Source organism: Gopherus evgoodei, chromosome 7 (assembly GCF_007399415.2).
Source record: "Gopherus evgoodei ecotype Sinaloan lineage chromosome 7, rGopEvg1_v1.p, whole genome shotgun sequence".
In the NCBI taxonomy this organism is placed as follows: Eukaryota; Metazoa; Chordata; order Testudines; family Testudinidae; genus Gopherus; species Gopherus evgoodei.
Window position 1 is genome coordinate 95,296,019 of NC_044328.1, and position 18,997 is coordinate 95,315,015.

The window sequence follows — 18,997 nt, forward strand, 5'->3', positions numbered from 1 at the left end:
TGTTCATCACACTCTTCCTTGCTGTGTGTCTCACTAGCCTGACTGCTTCCACCCTGTTTCATGTACTCATGTAGTAACATGAAAGGACTCCATATTCGTGCAACTAAACTGGCTCTTTACTGAGAACTATTTACAGAGATGACACAACTGTGGCTAGCATTCAACCCATGTGCACACAGACAGGCTTCCTGTTGCCTCCTGCCAACCTGTGCTGCTCCCTCTAGGTTCCACGCAGTTCATGGGTACTGGAACTAGGGGCGCAGGGGGTGTTGTAGCACCCCCTTGCTTGAAATGGTTTGGTTCACTGGCTCTCAGCACCACCCCTGCATAAATTGTTCCAGTGCCCCGATGCAGTTTACTACACCGCCTACTATTTACTGATGCCCATGTACCTATTACTTAGGCCTCTGTGTTGGCTGACTCCTGTGCCCACAGAAAGCCCCACTGATTTCAGTGGGTGCAGAAGCACACTTGTACAGAGCAACTTGCAGGATCAGGGCCTGAGCTGGTACTGTATTTCTTTTTTAATGATACAGCTGACATTTCAGACATTTTCGTTCATTTCAGACTAAAAGCATATTTGAGAATTTTAATGCAACTGTTACTCAAAGTATAACTCAGTGCAGTGAAGCATATCAATGGTCACTTTTATCTTGGATGAGTATGTATGTGTGTATTTTTATTACAACCTGCATATAATTTGCTGCAGCAAACCTCAAGTGGAATTTAACAGGCTGTGTTACTCAACTCACTTCCAAAAGAGAGAGAGCTTTGTATGTTCTCTGCAAACTTGCAAGGTCAAGATTGGAACATTTAAAAAAAAATAGAGCTTAGATTGTCTTCATCCCTCTCCTCACTCACTGCCATAATTCACAGATACAGGAGTTTCTGTGAGAGAAATTGTGATGATAAAGAGGCAAGAGGAAATTTCAATAGTGGATGGCTGGGAAAATGAAATGTCTGCAGGCTGAATGCTTGTCCCAATGTCAGATTTAAACTGCTGTTCCATAATGACAGGTCCATTCTAGCTAAGACGCATTTGACATGTTCCCCCATGCGGGCAAACTACTTCCTTGAAACTTGCTTCACAGATGCTAAATGTTAGGCGCTGATCTGCAGGAGAGTCATGTAATATAAGCGGATGAGACTAGGGAAGTGAAAGGCAGATTGCAGACCATGTTAGAGCCATTACCTCAGCAGGATCGGCTGTCTGAAAGGTCACCGGATAATTAACTTTTCCTAACATCAAAAAGGTAATTTGACAGATGGAATTCTGCATTTTCTTGCTGTCGAATCATCGCTGAGATATTCCCTCTCCCACCCACCAAAAAAAAAAAAATAAAAAGCATATTGGCTGCCCAAGTATCCTCACCATGCTAAAGTTCACCAGCACAGTATTGCAGATTTACTGATTTTGAAAAAAAAAAGCTCCAAAACAAAGAGCAGTCTCCAATTAGTCTAATATCAATATTATTTCCCTACAATTTGTACACTAGAGTCTCTTGTTCTTGGTTTGATATTTTTGCCAGGCTATCAAAACATAGATCACTATATATTGTTGTTTGTAATTGGTTTTCCTTTGGCAATACATTAAATTAACAGGAGCTGCAAAATTGCTGTAGGGTGCACTCAGTAGCCATACAATAGACTAACCTCTGCCCTGTTCATATATGCAACTTTGTTTCCTTTCAATGGATTGCATAGGTATAACAGCCAAATTTGGCCCAATACCTGTGGAAAAAGCGGCTTGCTGACAAATGAAGGGTGGTGCTGTTTTCCTCTAAAATGTCCAAGTACATAATTCTCATATTGTACTCATTCAGCACAGTGGGAATCCTCTCTTGTAAGCTGTTTCTTTAACTCTCCGCTGTTAGAGTGCAACCATTTAGGTCACAGCAAATCTTAGCATGCATTGAGCTATCAGAAATTGGGTAACACCCACTTCTTAGCAGAGTCTCCTTCTGCCGGGGTGCTTGGAATAGACTTTTAAAATTGAATGGTTTGGGTGGGGGTGTGGAGAGGGTTCATCTTTAGATCTTGTCATTTTTCTCCCATTTAAAATGTTAGAATAAAGATTGGCATTTCAAAGCAGACAGTGCTGCTAGCATATCTTCAAACATAATCTATAGGTTTCTCCCACCCCCCCCATTTGTAAATCTGCAGCAACAAAATGCAGACTTCCATCTGTCAGATGATCTTTCTGAATATCTGTTCAAATAGACTTTTTGTTTTCTTTGCTTTGTGACTTCACTCAAAGGTCTAAAGCTACAGTCAGATGCAAAAAATGGGAAACTATATTTCATTCTGGGTCCACCCACATGTGACAAATGTTCAACGCTGCCCAGTGGTTAGTCAACAAAAGTAATGTTAGTAGAGCCTGGGAGTAAGCTATGTGGACCACACGCAAGAGATGTGGCAACACACACATCTTTACTAAGAATTTATAGCTCAGAGACACAAAACAGCAATGGGTACTTGATGGTAAATCTTGACGTCATATTTGTTTTGCAACTAGTGAATCTTTGGTTATGAATTTGTCTTGCTGCTTCTTGTACAAGGTCAGAGACTGTGGTAAATCTCTCTCTCTCTCTCTTTCTCTCTTGTTTCCTAGAAATTTTGTTAGGAAAACCTCCAGCTGCTTAGTAGTGTAGGCCAGATCATGCATTCGAGGGTGATGCATGGCGAGCCCTCTTCTCCATGCAGATCTACTCTGGACCGTGTGGAAGGGGAGGTCAGAAAATCTGTAGCACTCTCTCCTCTCTATGGGATCTGGGGATCTACACCCTTGGAGGGGAGGGCAGGGGTCTGGAAGTAGGGAGAGTCTGGGAATGCACATTCTTTTAATTCCCAAGCCCTGGGGGGAGGTTCAAAGTGCCGGATAACACAGCTTTTACTGTAATGAGGTGTTGATACCTAATGGAAAAGGAGCAGGATTTCAGGGGGCTCAGGGGTTGCACAGAGCCCATGACTCAGAGTCCCAATAGAACATACTTGTTGACATATTTAACCTCAAGGAAATAGTCAAATATCTAAAGAATGGGCCCTTTAGGCCTCCAAAACCAGCTTCTTAAAGGAGTATGTACTGATCCACACAAGAGACTAATACAGTTGCATATTCTGTTCAGAATCACATGATCAGTCTTGCCCACTCAGTCCTCAAATGGGCAATTTTTTTCTGCTTGTTTGGCTTTCCTTTTCAGGAATGATGAATATTTCCTTCTTTTTTGGCTTTATGAAAGCCTAGGGTATTTGCTGTAAATGTATATTGGAACAAAAGCAAAACACTATAGCATGTACTTATGCAATGCAGGCCTCTGGAGACCTCTAGATGTACTCAAGTCCACTGGATCTTGTGATTTTTGTTTTGGGGCCCCTTGTGTGTGTGTGTCTCTCCCCCCCCCCATTTGATCAACTATTGCCGATTCTTACTCAGGCAAAAGTCCCACTAGGTGAGTGGAAGCACTGCAGGTCTGGATCCTCCATGTTTGAGAGTAGGTTTCTCATAGTTTTTCTGGCTCAATAGCATAGTGCTCTCCTAGGACATAGACAAGACAGTCCTCCATTAACAAATACTACTTTATGGTGCTATTCTGAAGAATTCATGTGCTTTACAAAAAGGCCTTTCTGAGGGAGCTATGTACTATTATCCATTTTATAGATGGGGAAACTGATGCACAGAAAACTAAAGTGACGTCCCCTCTGCCCCCAAGGTCTTACAGGAAATTATTGGCAGAGCAGGGAACAGAACCAGGTCATTTGTATCCCTGCAGTGTGCTTTAATGACAAGAACAGAAAAGTGGTTTAGAGAGGGGCAATATCTTGTTAGGTATGGGCCACTGGATGCAGACTGAGACCCTGAGACATGGCTTACTACCTTCCAGAAGGGTTGTATACATTATTTTTTTCCCCCAGGACATAGGGCTACCATCAGTTCATCTCTACCTGTAGTAGTGACAGTGGGCATACTACTGTGCAAAAGGTGCCAGATACATTTTAACCACCTGCTTTAGAGCAGATCTAGATGGCATGATAGTTAAAATTCTGGTAGCTGCTGGTATCTTGTTTGCTGCACTAAAATTCCGACCAGGGCTAGCACTTGTCGAGGCAGCTATAGAAAACTGCGGCGGGTTGGGGGTGAGAGGAGAACCTATTGCAGGGAAAGCCTAATGTAGCCCAAGGTGTGACTACTACCCTAGGCTTAAGAGTACTATGGAACAGTTCTTTCTCAGCTCTGCTGCTAACCTACTGGGTGACCCTAGGCAAGGCATTTCAAGGCCTCTGTTTTTGCTCCTGTCTTTTGTCTCTAGACTCAAAGGGGTTGTCTACACAGGGACACCCAGGAAAACTTAATCTGAATTAACTAAAGATGTGAATTTAAAATGGATTAGATAAAGTGCAATAAACTTCTGTGTGGAAGCTCTCATTTAGAATTAAAGTGGCCTTAATTCAGTTAATTGTATGAGTTACTGGTAAATTTCCCTGTTTATACAAGCCCTAAATTCTTCAGAACAGAGACTGTTGCCTTCTACGTCTTTGTAGATTACCCAGCACACAGGTGCCATGGTTTTGGCTGGGGTCTCCAGCTGCTACCATAATACAAATCAATAACAGAATGAATTACACTCAAGCAATGGTCTGTGATCTCTGGATATCATGGTCCAAGTTCTGTTTAGATCATAAGTAAAATTATTTTGGTGGCTAGGTGAGATGACTCTCCCTCCTCCCCAGTGGGTGGGTCATTTATACATAATTAAATACAAACAAATCATTTTCCTGGTAAGCCTGACTTCTCAGTCAGTACTGGAACAAAGAGGGTGCTGTAATCCAGCACTGAGGGATGGTGGATGGGGATCTGTCTGTCTTCTCTAAGAGCAACAAATACACCAAAATATTACAAACCAGATAAGCAAATTCTGCCTAGAAAGCACTATTCTTAGTTTAAGTTAACTAAAGTGTGCATAGTGTAGGTTAACACCTGAATACCAACATCAAAACAAGTGTCAGTAACTTACCTACAGAGAATACGTCTACGTTATTAGCAGCAGCATGTGACTGTAGCATATGAGAACAGTGACATTATTTGTTTGAATTACTATACTTTGAAACATATATTTATCAGTTACTGTGCCTGCTGCTATTGAATTACAGCACTGGACCTGAGCCTGAGGTTTGTGGAACAAGACGTCTGTCCCTGCTCAGGAACTAATTGAGCAATGGGAGTCTGGCCATTGATTTTAAAGAGAGCAGGATCGAGTCCTTAGCACTGGCTCCAGTCATTTTTCCACTGCACTAAATCCTGAACTATTTATTCAGATTTGACTTAGTCCAGGCAAATCTCCCAAAGAAATAAATAAGAGTTTGGGCTGAACGAAGGACTTCAGCATTGGGCCCACTATTAGCAAGATGCTATTGCTATGATAAAATCCCAAGTTACATCTTGGGCCCACTATTAGCAAGATGCTATTGCTATGATAAAATCCCAAGTTACATCTTGTGCTTTCTTGGACTTGACTGCATTTAATTTTGTTCTGGTCTCTGTCTGCTAGGCTTATACCACTGCCTCTCTTTTGTGTGCCCAAGCAGTTAGTTTTATAATTGGTTGACAGCACTTGACATTTAATGATGAATGTAAACCAGGGATTGATGATAACGTAAATGTTGCGCTCACCCCTCAAGTGCTTGAGGCATATCACTTTGGAGACAGAAAGCAATCTGAGTCCTGAGGCCAACAATTCCCCTGCTCTTTCCTAAGCTCTGTCCTTTACACCTAAGAAAAGATCATTTTGGGAAGGAGAGGGAAGAGGGCTTGATTGTTTCCTCACAACCTCAACAGTAATTTTTTTTTAAGTTACACAATCATTTCATATAATTACTCAAGCCTCGAGGTTATAAAGTGATTACCAAGGAGGGTCAGAAAGCATCCTGGGGGCAGGGAATGTTGCACAATAAGGCGGTTAAATGCCTCTCTCTCCCATTGGCTTGTCAGAGACAGGCATTATTCTGTTTGCCAGAAGCTGGGAATGGGTGACAGGGGATGGATCATTTGATGATTACCTGCTCTGTTCATTCCCTCTGGGGCACCTGGCACTGGCCACTGTCAGAAGACAAGATACTGGGCTAGATGGACCTTTGGTCTGACCCAGAAGGGCTGTTCTTATGTTATTATTCAGAGATGGAAACTCTTACACTTTTATAGTTGTACGCACATTTCCTATTCAGCAGCACTAAGCTTCTGCCCCCAGGGGGTGGAGGGTGGAGAAGGTTGGGCAGGGGCCCCTTTGGACTGTAGACCCAGCGCCATGGTAAATCCAATGCTGTGTGGGGAGACACAGGTTGCGTAGAATGGGATCCACAAAAGCCAGCACCTTAGGCAGGGAGCTGCCTCAGCTAGCCAATGGGAGATGCTGTTGAGAGGAGGGTGTACTAATCCTTCAGAGATAGGTGCCTATCTCTGCACCATGATCCACAACTGGGGAACCAACTCCTGGAGTCAGGCACCTAAGAGTTTCCTGCAGGATTTAATCAGGCACCTGCCTCACTCCCCAAAAAAGGGCTGGAGAAGGAGGTGGTGGTGCCACTATTTCATTTGCAAAGAGTGAAGTGGAATGCAAGTTAAGTTGAATAAGTGGAACTTTATTAAAGCCTGTGCACTGTTGTTCTGTCTACCTGGCTGAATTGCTTCCAGCTTAACTCCCCATGTTCCCTGATCCTGTCAATAACAATTCCCACATGGGCCCTTTGACTCCATTTCCCCGATCATGACACACCCACCTTAAAACTTTAAATCCAGCCCTTAGATCACTCACCGGGGATGTGGCGGATCCAGCTGCAATCCCCCCTCTACTTGAGACAGAGAAAGTATTTGAAGAGGGGCCACCCAGAGCTCAGGCAAGAGTACTGCTAACCCCCAAGCTCTGGGATATTCTGATGTGGGGCTCCTTTTGTCTCACCTGTTGAAAAAGTTCCACTGTGACTAAATAATGAAAGAACTATTAGAGCAGGAGGGATCAGAACAACAATCTCCCAACTTCCATATGGATGCCCAAACCATCAAGCTATACAAAAGTAAGACAGACTACTGTAGTCCAATGGTTAGGGCCACCCAGCTCCTTCTCCAATCACTCTTTCATTGTTTATAGGGGCAGGCAGTGGGGAGCTGCTGGAGTCTTTTCCTGCAGTGGGGAAAAGCTCTGGCAGCCTGGAAACTGTAGGACACTATGCTGCCAAAAATAGCAGTGTATATGGGAGGAGCCCTGTTTGGATGTGTAGTGTACATACCCTAGTTTTCGGGCTTGTCTGCACTCTGCCTACCTAAGCAATGCCTCACTGTCCAAACCGCTATTTATATTTGTGCAGGGGAGGGGGGGCAGGGCGTGCCGTGCTGTGTGTGTACTCTACACCTCCCCAAAAGGAGTGTGTAGTGTAGATGTCCCCTTAGAGCGAGGGAGCAGAGCGCATGCCCAAAGGCAGAAGTGCAGAGGGAACTTTTAGCCTGAAACCGTAAGCACCAAGTGAATTTAGGGATCTACAGTGAGAGTTTTGTAGATCACAGTGGAGCCTAAAATGGGGATTTAGGTACCTAAGTACCTTTGTGGATCAGGGCCACAGAGATTACATTGATTTGGCCAAGGGGAGACAGGAAATGGCTACAGATTGACCAGGGGAGCCAACAGCCAGCCTCCACTGGCTGTCTCTGGAAAGCTGGTTTCAGCTTGCGGTGAGAAATGCGTGGCTGAGTTATCCTGCTTTTGAAGGCTAGCAAAGACATTTTCTAGATGAGACACAGCACTATAAGGATTTTGTTCTTTGCCTAAACCTTGTCTTTACTTTATAGCAGCATGCATTTCTCCAAACAGTCTGTATTTTCACATTAATTTGCCAAGTGGAAGATCTGATGTTAAGGTCAAAATCATCCAATGCTGCAGCCATGAGTTACTGCAAGGAAAGCAAACAGCAGCGTGGATCTCTGTAGTCAGCAGTGGAAAATTAACAAATAGACATAATAAAACCAATCCTTAGCAGATCTTTTAAGCAGACTTTGATTTAACTGACTGTAACCTCGGAAAAGCAATACAGCCAGGCAGTTTTGTATGGAACTATGAGCAAGGTTTGGGGGGGGAGGGGGCAGGGAGACAGGGAGGTTGTTTAACTTTCTTCTTTTTAAACCAGGAAATATGATGCAGATTTTCTCCTTCTCCAGGAGAATGTTATAAAACAGACTGTTTCATTGTTTCAATATGTGCAGCTTTCCCCTTGCTTTTTGAGTGGAGGGCGCTACAAGCAGAGGGTCCAGGCAGGCTGCTGGGGATCCACCTCGTTCCTATTAGAGAGTAAATATTTCCAGGTTTTTCCCTTTACCCTCCCCCCCTTCCCTCACCGGTCTAAGAGAGGGGGGAAATGCTCTGCTGTAGGAAATGGCCTGGTTGGTTCCACCTCTAGTTAGATCTCAGTGGCTCTGCAAGTCCTTTCCCTCCTAAAGACGTTTAACTAGCGAGGTGGAAGTGAAGCTAGGCTTTATCCCCAAATAGTTCAGCAGCAGGGCAGCCCGGCCGTCTCCTGCGGAGGGAAGGGGGGGTCTCAAGGGCCTGGTAATTAACAATGATTGATGGGCCATCGCCCCTGGGTTTCAGGTTAGACAAACACTTCCCGCAGTTGGTCAGTTTCACAGAAACTTTTGGTCCCTCCCCTCGGGTGCTCCGGGATCCCCCCGGTACGAACCAGCTGCAGCTACAGCTACAGCAGCAGCGGCGGCGCCCGCCGGCCCCGCAGAGAGGGTAAGTCGGTCTGGCTTGCGGGAGGGAGCCGGGCGAGCAGCAGCTCTCCGCAATTGACAGGAGTGTCAGTCAGTGCCGCGAGCCGGGGGAGACCGGGCCCCCCACGCTAGGGGAGTTCCGGCTCTGCAGATGTAGCTCTGTGCCAGGTCCCCAAGTTACTCTCCCCTGCTGCTCACCTGGGAGCTCCCCCTCTCCACACCCACTGAGCTCCTGAGCGCAGCAGCCGCGCTCCATCCACTCCCCGGCACTGCACAGACGGGATCGTTGGGATGTGCATGTTACTGCTGCTTTGCCAAAGCCCCTTGACCCCTCCCGTTTGCGCGGATGGTAGAGCCACCGCCTTGTGTGAACATTTCTGGCTCCTCTAATAAGTGAAAACAACCAGCAGGCATCGCGCTACTCTGTTCAGAAATCCTGTTTTCGTTCTCCCCCCTTGGGAACGTGCACGGAACAAACCCTAGCCCAGTTACAGAGGCTCAAGCCGCTGCTAGCATTGAAGTAATTAAACAGCATGTGGTCCTCCTAGTGCACTGAAGTTGTAATGGAATATGTAACTCTGCAGTCCTTCAGAATAAGCGATATGATCCAAAAAACTGTTTCCTGGCTACCAGGACAAATATGCAAATATGTGTTTACATTTTGGTGGTGGTGGTTGTTGTTCTGAAAGTGGCAAATTGTCAAACATACTTGAAATGTTTCAAAACTTTTGCCTTATTGAAAACAACTCTCTGGGTGGAGAGCAAGAACTGAGAACAGGCTGTGGTATGGTGAGGGTTTGCAAATCAAATTACATTTAGAACAAGGGCGAAATTGGCAAACAAACGCACTTTTTTGTGAAATTGTTCTCCAAGTTGTGCAGACTTGCTAGCTTAGTGAGAGCTTAACGAGACCCGAGGAGGAGTTTAAAAGGAAGATCATGTGTATATATAGGACATCTAGGGGAATACTATGGGCTTCTTAATTTTGCTGTGGACTTTCTTGGTATAAATCTACTGTCTTAATAGTGGCATGTGACATGCTCAGCAGATAGGCTGACTGTGGCAAATACACTGCAGTAGTGAGAAACATCCAGATTCTTGAGGAGGGAGATATGTGACAGATATTTGCTGGGAGGGGAGGGGAAGAGGAATGGGCAATGGAGGGAGAGATTCCTTCCATTGACAGGAATAATATAAGAATCCTCAACAACATGCTCAGTACTTGAATCAGCCAATCACGCCTTTTCTCCCATCCATCCTATCCCCCCTCTCCTTTCCTCTTATCTCTTTCTCTTTGCAACTCAGATATTTTGCTGCACTCTCTCTCTAGCCATGTCCGGAGTTGAGGAATCTGACAGGTGGGTGAAGGGTGTAATTAGACATGCACATTTGTACCACCTGCTGCAAGTTCTTCTAGTCTTATTGGCTCTGTGATGGCAATTGGCCTTTCTCAAATTCTTCAGCACAGAAGGAAAAGATGTTATTCAGTCACTCAGCACCTAGGAAGATGTTATTTGAGAGTATTATTTGTCACTGTGGCTTCTGATAGATCAGTAGCATCTAACTTTTCTATATTGTGAAATCTGCATTCTCCCTTTGGAGGGCTCCATTAGATATTCTATATTCCAGATTGTCTTTCTAGGTTCCAGGGAAGGAGAAAGATTCCAGGTATGATTGATTTTTTTTTTTTTTGGATCAGTATTATATCAGGTGTGTGATTTTTTTTTAAAACTGAAATAGCTATTCCAGTACAACCCATAATGTGGAGACATTATTACAGGTATAAAAGTGCTTTATACTAGTATAGCTTATTTCCTTTCTTGTATAAGACTAGTTGCAAGGCTAGAAAGCATACTTGGGCCATTATATCTGCATTCTCACTAAGGGCTAGTCTACACTAGAAAAAGTTTATACTGCTTAATTATGCACATGCGTCTGATGAAGTGGGTATTCACCCATGTAAGCTTATGCTCCAATACATCTGTTAGTCTATAAGGTGCCACAGGACTCTTTGTCGCTTAATTATACTGTTATAACAGAAAACTCTCCTACTGTAGGTGCAGTTTATACCTGCAAAAAAGTGCTGGACAAAATAAGCTATACAGGCAAAAGCACTTTCCTGTCATTATAAATGTTTCTACCCTAGGGTGTGCATGTGTGTGTGTAAAAAAACATTTCACAACAAAACCGAAAATCCGTATGGCACCCCAAACTGATATTGCTATAATAGCAAAAGTTTCTAGTGTAGACCCGGGTTAAGGTGATTGTGGAGTTTTAATTATACCAGTATAATTAAGAAGTAAAACTTTTGTATGTAAACAAACCCTAAAATGCTGCGACAAGTACTATTGCAAACGTATCTGGCTAAAGTAGAGCAGAAATGGACACTGCCGTCTGGGAGCATGTACAGATGATGGAGGAATGTGTTTGTGAGCTTTTTTCTTTCAGGTTAGCTTCAGGTGAGTTGAACCCTCCACACACTTAACACCCCTAGAGATACAGTTTAACAGTTAAGACTCCCACCTCAGGCAGCCTTGACAGAGCTAAATGGATTGAAAAAAGCATTATTTTATTAGCTAGACAGGGCCTTTGTGTTTCTTCTGTGGTGGCATTTGTCTTGGGTTGCTAACTTTGGCATATTGCAGCATGTTCACTGCTGTTAAGGGGTCACTAAAGTGATGTGTTAATGTGAGTTCTAGACTTGTCACTGCACATTCCTGGGTACATGGATACAGCCAAATTCTACTCTGTTGCATGTGCACAGCCCTATTTTCCATCCATTATATGAGAAAATGTATCTTCCAGATGTATGGGAGGGGCAGTTGAATTTTAACCTTGCTGCACATATGTCACTGAGAGTAGAATTTGGCCTGTCACATTTAATAAATGTGTTGAGAAAGTTCTGCAAACACACACATGAGTAAATGCACTGGACTACTCACAGGCTTCTAGATATCTGAGGTTGGCTTTTAACATTGCTAGGTAAAGTCAGGGAGGAGATTCATTGATTCCAAGGCCAAAGGGGACCATTGTGATCTAGCGCAGTGGTCCCCAAACCACGTTGTGCCCCCCCTTTACTCCTGCCTGTGTCCCCCTCCAGGAGTCTGGGCTGAGAGCGGGGCTGCGGCTCTGAGGGAGGGGGAGTGTGAACAGCAGTAAGGGGGCCAAGGCTGGGGCAAGTCTGGGGCTGGGAGCAGGGCCATGTCTAGGGGTGGGAGCAGAGCTGTGGCTGGGGTCAAGATGGGGGGTGGGGGGAAAACCAGGGCTGCTGCCGGGGGCAGGGCTGGAAGTGGAGCTGGGTGGCATGCGCTCCCTTTCTGCCCCCATAGAAGCTGATCTGAGGCCTGTTGCGCCCTCTGAACTTTCCTCTGGGGGGTGGGGAGATGCCCCACAGTTTGGGGACCACTGATCTACTGGATAACATAGGCCACTGAACTTCTCCAAAATAATTCCTAGAGCAGATCTTATAAAAATACACCCAATCTTGATTTAAAAATGGATGGAGAATCCACCATCACCCTTGGTAAATGGTTCCAATGGTTAATTACCCTCACTGTTAAAAATGTACACCTTTATTTCCAGTTAGAATTTGGCTAGCTTCGACTTCCAGCCATTGGGTCATGTTATACCTTCCTCTGCTTGATTGAACAGCCCATTATTAAATATTTGTTCCCCATGTAGATACTGATAGACTGTAACCAAGTCACTTGTTAACCTTCTTTTTGTTGAGCTAAACTGATTGAACTCATTGAGTCTATCACTGTAAGACAGATTTTCTAATCCTTTAATCATTCTCATGGCTCTTCTCTGAACCCTCTGCAATTTATCAACATGCTTCTTGAATTGTGAGTGCTAGAGCTGGACCCAGAATTTCAGCAGCAGTTGCGCCAGTTCCAAATACAGAGGGAAAATAACCTCTCTGCTCCTACTTGAGATTCCCCTATTTATGCATACTATTTAGCTCTTTTCACCACAGTATCATACTGGGGGCTCATATTCAGTTGATTATCCAGCACAACCCCAAAATCTTTTTCAGAGTTACCACTTCCCAGGATAGAGTCCCCCATTGTGTAAGTATAGTCTACATTTCTTTGTTCCCAGATGTATACATTTACATGTGTGCATTAAAACACACATTGTTTGCCTGAACCCAGCTTACCAAGTGATCTAGATTGCTCTGAATCAGTGGCCTGTCCTCTTCATTATTTACCACTCTCACAATTTTTGTATCATCTGCAAACTTTATCAGTGATGATTTTATGTTTTCTTCCAAGTCATGAATAAGAATGTTAAATAGTCTAATGCCAAGAGTCTATCCCTGTGCGATCCCACTGGCAACACATCTGCTTGATGATGATTCCCCGTTTACTGTTATATTTTGAGACCTATCAGTTAGCCAGTTTTTAATCCCTTTAACATGTGCCATGTTAAATTTATTTTGTTCTAGTTTTTCAATCAAAATGTTGTGTGGTACCAAGTCAAAAGCCATACAGAAGTTTAAGATGGTCTGTCATGTGTTTGTAAACTAGTTGTCATTCAGCACTGGTACTACGCTTTTTTCAGAGTTTATTTTTGTTTTGCTGGACAGTTCCCTGGCAAGTGGAAGGGGGGCTTCCATCAGGTCTGGGGGATTGTGCTGTGGAACCAGATTTTCCAGGCAAGAGCCATGGATTTCAGCTCCTCTCTGTTTGCAGAGGAGGAAAAGAGCATTCAGTTCCTAGCTTGTGAGTATAAGCCACTTTCTCTTACAACTTACCCCATGTTGTTTCTCAGATCACTGATCTCTTTCCAGATTTACAGTTAAATGCATTTTGCATTTATTTTTCTGTTTGTGTAGGTGTTTATACAGTTCTCATCACTGGAGTATCTGCTTCCAGATTTTTTCAAGAAGTGTCTAAGAAATGTATATGTGCGTAGGAAGAATACACTTTTCCGCTCACTGTCTTTGTCTTGTGGATATTGAGGATTTAGCTTGGCTATACTGCTTTAATCGAAGCACTGACTGCCTGGTTAGGGGCCTTTCCTCTTCCCTGAACATAATTAAATAAATAAGCAAGTAAGCAATTGAGGGCCATCTTGTAGTTCTGAGTTGGGCCCTGATCTTGTAGTTCCTACACAGGGAGTACTCCTACAGAAGTCAACTTTATACCTGACTGTCCTTGATGTTTTATTTTAAGGCCTTCTAGCTGGACTAGTTTGGGACCAAAGGGCTGGTTATGGGCTCCCTTTACATATCTCTAGTTTTCATGTCCAAGGGAAAAAAAAGCTGTAGCAGGGTGGCCTGCCGTTGAGGGCCAAGAGGCCTGGGACTAGACAGACCTGTTCAATCAGCCCCACCTGTGCCATAATTAGCTGCCTCCCACCCTAAGGGGCAGGGCTAATTGGGGTCGGGGCAGGAGGAGCCTGAGAATCACATCGGCCTTATCCAAATGGTGGAGAGAACTCGGTTGGGGGGAGGAGAAGAGAATGGAGTCACAGGGAATAAGTGGGGCTTGTTTGGAAGAAGCTGGGGACTCCAGGGAAGCAGGCTATCCCAGAATAGGGAAGGCTGAAAGGTAGTCTATAGGGGCTGAGGCTACATGCGGGACTCTGGGGAAGCAGCCTGGGAGTTAGTGCTCTATCTAAGAATAGAGAGACTCAAAGGTAGCTTGGAAGAGGTTGGGAGCGGGTCCCAGAAGGGGGACTGAAGAGGAGCCCATGCTGGGTGGGAAAGCTGTGAGTGTGGATTTTAGTGTTTCCCTAGAAAGGGTTACGTTTTAGTGACTGACTTGGCTGGAGGACAAAGCTGTGGCAACGGCTCCAGCCTGGGTGGGAAAGGCTGGAGGGACCCACCCTTGGAGGAGGAAATGGAGGCAGGGAGCACCTGCAGTCTTTTTATTCCCCCAGCTGTTACAAGTCTAGCAATTAGCCTCAGCTGATGAGACCGGGAGTTTCCCTGTTAACTTCTTAGTGGCTGGAGTAACCTGGGGTTTATACACCCTGGGACAATACTCTGCTAAAACTTGCCCTGGTTTGGCAGTTTTCTCTTTCTTTGTCTCTCTCTGAGGCTGCTTTGGGAGTTCTGAGATAAAAATGCTGTTTGAACTTTTGCTATGTCAAATCCTTTCTTGGGGGTTTTTCCTGTGCAGGGGAAAGAAGTTTCAGCTTGTGGAATAAGAACGAAGAGTATTTGTGGCACCTTAGAGACTAACACATTTATTTGGGTATAAGCTTTCGTGGGACAGCTTATGTCCAAATAAATGTGTTAGTTTCTAAGGTGCCACAAGTACTCCTCGTTCTTTTTGCTGATACAGACTAACACGGCTACCACTCTGAAGCTTGTGGAATGTCCAGCTCCTTCGGGTGGGGGTGGGACTGGGGTTGAATTCTTCCCCAGGGAGTAAGCAGGGTTTCACTCTCTTCAATCAGTGGCTATCCCAAGCTTGTGGTGAATGTTGAGACCCATTGGGCCTGTGCCTCAGGTTGTACTTTGCCTCACCTGAACCAAGGCCTTCTGGCAGCCTGGGTCCTGAAGGAGCCATGCTGCCTTTAGCTGAAACTCCCACAGTTGATGCGGCTCAGTCATAATGGTGGATTCATGGGTTTCGATTTTGCATGGTGAGTGACCCGATGTAACATCTGCAGGGGTAGCAAGAGAGCATCCCAGGGAAAGGGCTGAGTTGCCCCCTCCTTGTTCTGGATGTCCTTTCCAATCAAATATGGAGGCTCATCCACAGAACTCAGGGGGAGACATGTCTGTGAGATTCCCAAGAGGCAGGCAGCATGCTGCATAGCTGGCACTTTCCTCAATTCTTAGTTTACTTTGATACCTAAACCTCCTCATACCTCTCCCCTTCCCAGAGTGTTGAATATGTGATGTGAATGTATCTTCCATATGTTGTGTGCATACAAGAAGAGAAAAGAACCCTGAGACTTATTTAGTCCAACTCTTATCTCATCTTGCACACACCAACAATCCATGTGTTCAGACCAAGGCCTTGATATAGTTCTTCCCCTCATTTTCTTGCCCTTGTGGAAGTTTGGATTTCCTGCTAGCTCTGGGGCACAATGTTAAACTATTTCTTTTTGGCTGCTTTGAGCCCAAAAATGAGTCAGGCTGATCTGCCAGGGAGTGAATTGTTTGCGCCTGATTATACCATTGTGTTCTCCATATAAGAAAGTGAACTGTTGAAACAAACAAATATAATGATGTCCTGCTAAGAATATGGTGTGATGATTTTTTGGGGGGGAGGGCTGGGTCTGCATCTTATCCCACTGCAGTCAATGAGCCATTAAGTTCTGTTATCTTTTGGACTTGTGTGTTACAAACCTATCATATTACTATTCACGAAAATAAAGCTGTACTAATTTAACTTAAGCTTCCGTTCTGCTTTAAGAGTTTTATACATTCCTATCTGACTGACTTGCTAATGAACTCTCTACATGGATTGCTTCCAAAATGAGACAGAAGTTTAAATATTGCCTTTGGTCCATGTACACAACTCCCATTGACTTCAGAGTCCAGATGTGACCTTTAGGCTTTCCAAGTACAGGCAATTTATAGAAGTATGTTTTTGACTGAGATATGACATTATTTCAGGGTGCACAAGAAGCTGTGGCTTTCAGCAATGTGGTCACATTTTATGAATGGGTATAGGCAATGACAGCTGAGCTGCGCTGTCCAAATCTTTGCCAAGAATACAGTATGCAAGGGTTACGGGCTGAAATGTAAGCTTGAGAAACATTTCCGTTATGGACAATAGAATAGCAGACTACTATAACTCCCGTTGGGCCTGCTTACTCTGTTAATACAAACTGCATTTCCCTCCTTGAAAGGTAAAGGGGTAGTAGGACAATAAGGCTTTGTCTACACTAGCAACCGAACGGCAAAACTTTTGTCATTCAGAGGTATTTAAAAAAACTACACACCCCAAAAGACAAATGAAAAGCACCGGTGTGCACAGCGCTTTGTCAGCAGGAGCGTTTTCCTGCCGACAAGACTACTGCGGCTTATTGGGGGTGGAAGTTTTTTGTTGGCAGGAGAGCTCTCTCCCACTGACAAACAGTGGCTATACTGCATGGCACGGCTGTAGATGCACAACCATGTTGCTAAAAGCTGTGTTGTGAGTAGACATAGCCTAAATGTTCCAAAAGTCATAAGCTGAAAATGTTTTGAGGTGTACTTCTCTGCAAAGTGACTAGATAAATATGTGTACCTTCTGACTTGCTCCACGTGTGTGCTCAGAGTCCTCTTTAGGTCACTGAAGTGACACTTTTATTTCTTTTTTACTCCTGTTAGCCCTTTGGAGCAACATAACTCAGATAGAATGAGCTGGATTTGATCCCTGTTTGTGCATCAACAGAAATATTTAGTAGGGCCTAACTGGTTACACTCAAGGAAACAGGGCTGCACTAGGGTCAGCCAGGGCCTACTTTGACACACAACCTGTGTACCAGTTTGTGAGAAGGAAAAAATGCTGCTTGACTCTTAGGCTTTGTCTACACTGGAGAACTGAAGCCTTAGTTATAGAACTGTTTGTTCTGAAGCAATGTAAGCTCAGTTGTTTCAGTACATCCATGTTCACCGAGCTGGATTGGTTTAAGATATACCTTGCATGCACACTGGTGCTGTGCTAAACCATTTCAACCAGATACCTATCCCAGTATCCACGCTGAGTTCTTGGCTCAGCTTTCATTCACAGAGCATTCTGAGAGATTTCAAAGGATCATTGGTATACTGTGGGCAGTGGTATGGGGAGGGCTTGGGACCAGTGAGTGCAATACCCAGAAGCAATAAACCAATGCAGATTGAACTAGTTAGTGTTTAATCAGTTATTAAACCTGCTGAAAGGCAGTCCTGGCAGATAGAAAAAACATCTTTTTGGTTTTTTTGTCTGGGTATCTTTAATATGAAAATCAGCGAGATCCAATAAGTATAGAACCTTCACTGCTGTTATTACACGGTACCTTTTCCGAAAAGAATCGCACTTTAAATATATGTCAGGGCCTGGAAAATCCATTCCTTTTACATATATTAGGGTGACCGGATGTCCTGTTTTTATAGGGACAGCCCCGATATTTGGGGCTTTTTCTTATATAGGCTCCTATTACTCCCCACTCCCATCCCAATTTTTCACAGTTGCTGTCTGGTCAGCCTAACACATGCTGATTTAAGAAATTAAAAATAACCATGTAATTCATTTGGCTTTGTTTAGAAAAGAATTGAGTATTTTAAAAGATTAAGATGTTTGTCTGCGTACAGTGATATTGCAAACGATTGCATTTGCTTATTTAGTTTGTTTTAAGGTTTGCTTTTTACTGGATCATTAAACGTAATGGACTTGTTCCAGCTGACTTGCATGCGTGCGTAACACCACTGAATTTTGCATGTGAAAGGAATGCCAGATCTTAGTTTAGATACAAAACCCTCTGTTTATTTTTTTATTTACTTATTTTTATTTTATATTTAAAGTTATTCTTTCAAAATTTCCTTTACAGCATAAACAATTGGCTTTGTTGGAGTTGGGAGGTGACTAGTGCTAGCTATATTGTTTAGAGTCACATTCTGCCCTGTTTTTTATACCCTGTGCAATGCCATTGATTTGGGAGTTGCACAGGGTGTATGCCAGCACAGATAACGGCCCTTCTAGTGAAGTCACTAATCCAAGATCCAAATCACACTTTCTGTAGTGATGAGAATTGTCCCAGTAACTGAGTCGGACTCCGTGGCTGTAAAGAGGCAACAAGATCTAGTCTTAGGTGGCTCCCTCCTTCTAAAAAACCATTTGTATTCAACAGGATCTACCAGCCCAAAATCTTAACAGAAATAGAAAATTAGGGATAATGTGAGTTACGTTTTAAACAATGCTGGAAACTTGAAAGGGAAATAAATTGAAACAGCGTGGATTTTCCTATGCAAATAGCTTTGATGTTTACCTCTGGATCCTGCATTGATAAGTAATAGTCAATGGATTCATTCAGTAATATGAATTGTAGTATGTTCTAATATGCTGAAATTTGCCTTTAAACATGGGAGGCAAAGCTGTAAATACATTTTGCTTTCTGGCATGCTTTTGGGTCACTGACATGACATCCTGCTTTGATGCTGGAAGAATTTGCCCTGAGGAAAAAGTGTGTTTAATCTTTTAGTTTTTTTTGTAAAATGTCAAGATTAATATCTGGAGCACATCACTAGAGAGGGATATGTCCTTTTGGGATTCTACATTCATTTCATATTATTTAGGATCACTTTGATTTCTTCCTCAT

The 18,997-nt window shown here is 43.8% G+C and overlaps 1 protein-coding gene across 2 annotated transcripts in view; it reads left to right on the plus strand.

The window, feature by feature from the left end:
* Nucleotides 1–8,636: 8,636 nt before the first annotated feature.
* The window catches only part of FBLN2 (fibulin 2), a 202,261-nt gene continuing 191,900 nt past the window's right edge, over nucleotides 8,637–18,997 (plus strand). Inside the window, exon 1 of one of the 2 annotated variants that reach the window (XM_030570266.1) lies at nucleotides 8,637–8,774. The gene's annotated coding sequence lies outside the window, so the exon portion shown is untranslated. Of the gene's footprint in view, nucleotides 8,775–13,399; nucleotides 13,477–18,997 lie in introns of those variants that run through there. The other variant, XM_030570265.1, reaches the window with a different exon arrangement.